At 33.1% G+C, this 6,337-nt stretch overlaps 1 long non-coding RNA gene across 1 annotated transcript; it reads right to left on the bottom strand.

Moving 5' to 3' along the window:
- Positions 1-2,427: 2,427 nt before the first annotated feature.
- Positions 2,428-4,006, bottom strand: LOC123322710. The gene is made up of 3 exons (XR_006539206.1): positions 3,579-4,006; positions 3,201-3,476; positions 2,428-2,635 (listed from the first exon to the last, which is right to left on the bottom strand). It is a non-coding gene; the product is annotated as an uncharacterized LOC123322710 (long non-coding RNA).
- Between the last annotated feature and the right edge of the window lie 2,331 nt (positions 4,007-6,337).

Genomic DNA, 6,337 nt, shown 5'->3' with positions numbered 1-6,337 from the left:
AGGACCCCACAACAAGTACTCGTCGAATTGGTTCTACATTGAGGATTTATCATTCTACTGTACAAAAAGTACTCAAAAAAAAGGTGCAGGATCTGTTACCTGTAGATGCTGAAACCAGACTTACATTTTGTAGGTGGTACATATACCTGAATAAGTTAGGAGAGTGGGGAGGGCGATAGGATGTTATGGACTGATGAGGCTACATTCACGAAATCAGGATTGATTAATTTGCGAAATAGCCCTGTGTGGGAAAGAGAAAACCCTCATGCGACTATTGTTTCTCATTTCCAACATGAGTTGAGGGTCAACGTGTGGTTGGCAGTCACGAGAGGAGAACTTTTCGGACCAGATACTTCCCGATCGCCTTAATGCTGAAGAATTTATTAGATCAATCCTAAGCAACTTAAAAGACATATTGGATGAAATGCCCCTGTCTAACAGACGAAATATCTGTTTTCAAATGGATGGCTGTCCAGCACATAATGGTCGTAATGTACGAGATCTATTGAATAAATATTTTTGGATGCAATGGATTTGAAGGTACGGTACGGTCCGGTAAGATGGCTACCAAGGAGCCTCGACCTTACGCCTTTGGATTTTTATGTCTGGAGTAAAAATGTGTTGTGCAGAAATGCGTCAGAAACGCTAGGAACTTCGAAGAGTTAGATTTAGTAAGAAAACAATGTGTCAAATGTATTGAACAAGGAGGTGGACATTTTGAACAAGTAGTAGAGTTCTGTTTTCTTAAAAAAATTTTATATCTATATTATTAAAATTAGGTTAATCTTTTTTGTTATTATTTTGATCCAGAGAGGCCTCTGCCATAATATCATGGCTAACAAAAGATAACAACGAAAAAGTCGAAAAATTCCAAACCTGAATTTGCTCTATTTTGAAGCTCTTCATTATTGAATCATAATATAATTCACATGCAAATTATCAATTTATCTTGAATCAAAATAATAACAAAAAAGATTTACCTAATTTTAATAGACCATATTAGTGAGGTTAGAATCACTCAATTGGCGGGAGATCCATATTCAAATTTTTTTACATAGGAATCAACTTTAAGATGGAATGTCGCTAGCTAGAAGTAAATGTTAATATAGAGACATGCAAAATTGGGTGCCCCCATTATTAGAGGTTGTTTCCATGTACATTTTACATCACAAAATACTTTTATATGTCCTAAAATCAAAATTGAACACATTATTATACGGAATATATCCGTATGTCATAGATGATTTTTGCTGTACGTCAATCATGAACCGTAACAAGGAAAATGACATGCTACGCTTGAGCGTTAGAATGATGTCACCTTCAGAGGTTAGAAACGAAATGAAGCTACGATAAACTTCCATGGATCTTGCCGACCAATTTTATATTGATCCATTATTGAAAAAATATACCATTTTATTTCGAAATTTTGTTTTCAACTTGTTAAGGAAGGATCATAGAACACATTCCAACAGAAATAAATCTTAAGAAATTCGGTAAAATATCCAAAAACAGGCGAGAAGTATGCGGCATTTTTAGTCCCATAAGAAATGCATAGGGAATTCAGGGACCAGATCCACGGATGGATCGCGATTCAAAATTCCCGCCTAACCTCACTGATATGGTCTATAGAAGACAGAACTCTACTACTTATGTCAAAATGTCCACCTCCTTGTTCAATACATTTGACACATTGTTTTCTTACTGAATCTAACTCTTCGAAGCGGATAAGCAGCTAGCACAAACTAATTTTGTTCACTTCAACCTCGTGATATTCATCTCGTTTTGCCACGTCCGCAACAAGACTTTTTTCTGCACACAGACTCTCTTACCTCGTAGCAAATTGATTGCCCTTTCCGAAAATGTGGTCAAATTTGACGAGGCTACAATGAAAACTGAATAATGATTGGGTTTATGAATAACTTGAAATATTTCGTGAAATCAAGATATGTTAAATTGAAGAATAACCGTCAACATTTCCACCATGTGTTATATATGACATTTTTTTGTTGCAAATCACTCGTCTGATCCCCTTGAAGTTTGGCCACTTTAAAAGTAGACACCCTGTATACCAATCTATTAATTAATAGGTCAAAAGAAGATCACGAAATAAAATAAGACTTTAGACAATTCTCAAAATAGTTAATTCATCGTCATCAAAATTATACTTAAATTCTAAATTATTAAATGTTCTATAAAATGATAGAAACTTATAATACAGGTAAAAAATTCCTCTATAAAAACATAGAGAATAATATAAAATATAAAAACATAGAAAATATAGGGACTAATCAGAAAGCATAATTCTTATACATTCCGTTGAACATTTCATAATTCAACGCTGAACCTAAATTGAGTATTAGTTTGTTTTCAACCATATTTCACAATTGAATATAAGATGAAAATTACACTAGTGCAAAAAAATTATCGAACATTGTCAGTAAATTTTTTTATAGATTTGGAAATTAAAATATATGAACGAAATATAAGATTCCCCAAGTTTGACAATATGACAAATGACAGATACTATCGAATTTGAAAATAAGGTAAGCTTCTTGGATAATTGTTGTGTTGCTGATGACGCCGTCGAAAAGTAAATCCACATAGTCACTCCATGCTCTTGCCACAGATGCCGCCCCTATAATATTAGAAAAGTTAAGAGGACTGAAAAAATTAATAAATAGGAGATGTATAGAGGTAGTGTGTCCGCCAGGAAAAATCATAAATGACAATAAAGATTGTCAAAAAAAAGAGCCACTAAAATGAGGCAACCAAAAAATGAACTCTACAACCCCTCCAACAGACTCCTGTACGAAAACACCCTGATCTAATCAATTGAACAACGCCTGAACGATATGTCGACAAAATTTTCACAGCGGAAAGGGAACATACAAATATCTTAAGAGAATAATTTTGCACTAGAATAGGAACGAAAATAGAAGATCACACAGAAAATATCCTCTCAACACCATATGGGAGATTATCCAGACGCTACATGAATAGCTTCAAAACCACCGTTTGTTTTTTTTTGTGAAATATTGTTAGACACAATTAATTACCAAACTATTATTTGTGTAATAATCAATAGTTTCAACGATACATTGCTGAAATAAAAAATAAAAGTTTGGTGTTGTCACTACATATTTTGTTACATTTTGCATTTAAATATGAAATAGAATAAATGAGTAATTATTTGTGCTAACCTTTGACTTTGCAGCATCTTCTCATCAAGAGCTTGAACATATACAAGAAAAACACAACATTTCTCAAAATATCTTCTCTTCAGTTTATTTGCGTTATCTGCCATCGACTGCTATGAAGCACATCACCCATTTCAGTTTGTGAGAGTTGCTCTATGATTTCAATTATTTCCTCTCCGAGTCAACTAGGTACGACATCCTTCAATAGTATCCATATTCAGTTGTATAGGATATAGGATACGTGCAATTGTTTTCTTTTTTAAGTTGAATGAGATGATGCTGAAAATCGTAATGTCAGATTGAACAAATTCAAAGTTTTATCTCAAAATTTGCTTATAATATAATTTATATTTCCATTCGAATTACTGCCGTTTGACCAACCTTTTACTCTGTGATGTAATTTTCCTCCATAAGGCTTGAATTATTGTGTACTTGTGTAGGTGCCATGATACCATGATTCCGACCTTTTTGACACCTAAGTCGAATACTTATACCCTCTCCTTGACGTTGCCAACAGGATAGGACATCATATTCAATCGCTCCTTGCCAGGTAGATGCAAGTACGCAACTGTTTCTGATTATGAGACTGTCCACTGAAGATCATAATTCCTCCAATTCCATTATTATTTCCTTAATGTGATAGTATCTGTTTACATGATTTTTTATATCTTCCATATTGAATTTTCCTAGATTGAATCTTAGGGTTAGATGTAGGTGGTATTTTTATGAAAACTTCAACTCGAGGGAAGGGAAAATGGCATATAATGCAAATTTTTCTATTGTTAATAAGAAGCTTCCACAAGCCTCAAGGTATCATAACCTTATTTACCAACCCCAATTATTCAACAATAGACTGATGTATTATTTTTGCAAAATATTCTTAAGATTTCATACATAATGAAAACCAAGAAAATACAGCAAAGGTGGAGCACTTCTTGTGAGTTATTATTAGTTTTATTATTATTGTTTTATCCTCTGATTCTCCGAAGTACTCCTCAGAAGCTCTGTGAGCTTGTACGAGTTCGGAGAACCAGTTGTGTTCTTTACATAAACAATGTGTTTGCGAACAAAGGTTGAAGGTATTTGAAATTATCTCTCTGACTTAATTCATTGATCATTGATTCATTGACTGACTTAATCCATTGATACGCCACTGCTAACGGACTGTTTGTCGGATAGAAGACGGCAATCCTTCTACGTAATCGCTCATCCAATTGGTTTTTAACAGACTTGCACCTCATTTGCTATATCTTCAAAGAAAACTGGAGTCGACATGTCAATATAATTCTTGTTTTTTATACCTTTTCACTATGGCATATATATTTTTTTTTCGTTAATCACGATAACACTCTTTCTAAAATGATGATTTACTCAAACATCAGTGTTAACGCATTATCGAAAATATCCAATGTGCTGATGCTGTTATCATTATATTACATCCATTGATTTTCTCTTTGTGTGATAACAGATATAATATATCAGCAATTGTAGCATATTTGCCACAAAAATATAGGTAATATCTGTTGGTTCTCCAACACAATATCACATGAACTTTCAGTACTTTTTGCATAAAAGGCAAATTCCATTGTAGATAAAAGGCTCACTCCGAAGCAGAACAATCATTATCAACCGATCTCAAACAAAATTAACATTGTTGTGAATTTTCTATTGCTGTGATACTAGAGGATACAAGGCATCTATCTCGAATTTCTTCAGATTTTGTTAATATAAGATATTTTATCGTTTCCCTATATTTTTTTAAATTTGGAGGATTTGAATTAAGAGATGTTCCCTTAACAATATTTTCGAAAAAGTTTAATATAATCGGACCACAATTGAAACTATCTTGTTGGGTAAAATGATTGTATATAAGGATTGATAGTCTGTAAAATTTATTATACATCTCTCTATCAGTGAATATTTGAACTTATTCGAATACATTTTTGTTTTTTTCTTTAACTGCTTTCGAAAGGACCCTGGAAAAAAAAAAGGATTTTTTTCAAAATTGATGATCGACAAGCAATAATGATTTGCCCCAATGAGCATAGGCATCGCAAGATGTTTTTTCGAATTTTTTTTTCAGGAAGGATTCTGTAATTGTTCCCATCATTGAAAATCACAGATGATATTTCAGATATCGATAGAAATTCAATCTGGGAGTATTCTGCATTTTCTGAAACTTTTTAAGGTTTCACTCCTAATCTCTGGAAGAAAATCAATTAAAAAATTGAAATAACCGATTTGCTCCTGCGTAAATTGTTGCAAGAATCGGTTATTTCAATTTTTTTAATTGATTTTGTTCCAAAGATTGGGAATGAAAACCCTAAAAAGTTTAAGAAAATACAGATATTTGTTGGGGAAAAACCTGAAATGTATCCGTTTTCATTAAATTCAATACAGTGTCTATAACAAAATTTTAAATCCAGCTCTCACCATCCAAAGTTAAAAATCTGATACTTTTATTTCTTTCACACTACAGTTTATTTGGGAGAAGATATCCGTGAAGTTAGCATCCACTTTTTCAAAAATGAAGAAAATTTCTTTGGCATTCGTTAGTAACTCTTTGTAACACCAAAATTTTCGTTTGTACCTCAAAGATACGGGTAGAAAAACACCGCATTCCACTGTGTGCTAACTTCACGGGCACCCACTACTACAGTATATACTGTATAATTTACTTTCATTACTTTTGAGATACAAACGAACATTTTAGTTTTACAAATAGTTACTAACGAGTAACTGAATGCAAAAAAATTATCTTCATTTTCGAAAAAGCCGGAGCCAACTTCTCATCGCAAAAAAAAATTTGAATTTTCTAAAATTGGGTGCTGACTACTGACTACGCCTTGTGTGGGTATCATTTTCTCATTATAGGTTAGGTTAAAAAAAAAATTATGTTAGATACAAATAGTTACTAACCTTGGACTTTTCAACTGTACTGTTTTTTCAGTGGATGCCCGTGAAGTTAGCACCCAGCGGAATGGGGTGTTTTTCTAGCACTATCTTTGAGGTACAAAACAAACGGAAATTTTTGTGTTACAAATGGTTATTAACGAGTTACGAACGAATGCAAAAAAAATTATCTTCATTTTCCAAAAAGTGGGTGCCAACTTCGCATTTTTGGGGTGTCATTTTCCCAT

This window comes from Coccinella septempunctata, chromosome 1 (genome assembly GCF_907165205.1).
Source record: "Coccinella septempunctata chromosome 1, icCocSept1.1, whole genome shotgun sequence".
Taxonomy (NCBI): domain Eukaryota; kingdom Metazoa; phylum Arthropoda; class Insecta; order Coleoptera; family Coccinellidae; genus Coccinella; species Coccinella septempunctata.
This window is presented reverse-complemented; position numbering and strand designations above follow the sequence as displayed.